Raw genomic sequence first — 317 nt, forward strand, 5'->3', positions numbered from 1 at the left:
TCTGTGAGAAAGGCTGGGAGGTGGCACCAGGGTCCCCCGAGCCCTCCATCCCACCTCCCTACGAGACAGATTTCTATGGCAACCTCAGCCCTGCACATCCAGCACCATGGAAACACGGAGAGCCGGGAGCAGAGCTGGACCTCTGAGGACAAAGAGGGGCTCCACCACCCTGCTGGGAAAAGCACCCCACCACGGTGACAGCAACACCAAGGGACGTGCTCACTGTGCCCTCAGGCACTCACCGATGAAGTGCTGGCGGCAGACGCACGTGTATCCCCCCTCCTTGCGGGGGCAGCTCCCGCCATTGCGGGCGGGGG

The sequence above is a fragment of the Nestor notabilis genome, unplaced genomic scaffold (assembly GCF_000696875.1).
Source record: "Nestor notabilis isolate BGI_N333 unplaced genomic scaffold, ASM69687v1 scaffold18049, whole genome shotgun sequence".
Classification (NCBI taxonomy): domain Eukaryota; kingdom Metazoa; phylum Chordata; class Aves; order Psittaciformes; family Psittacidae; genus Nestor; species Nestor notabilis.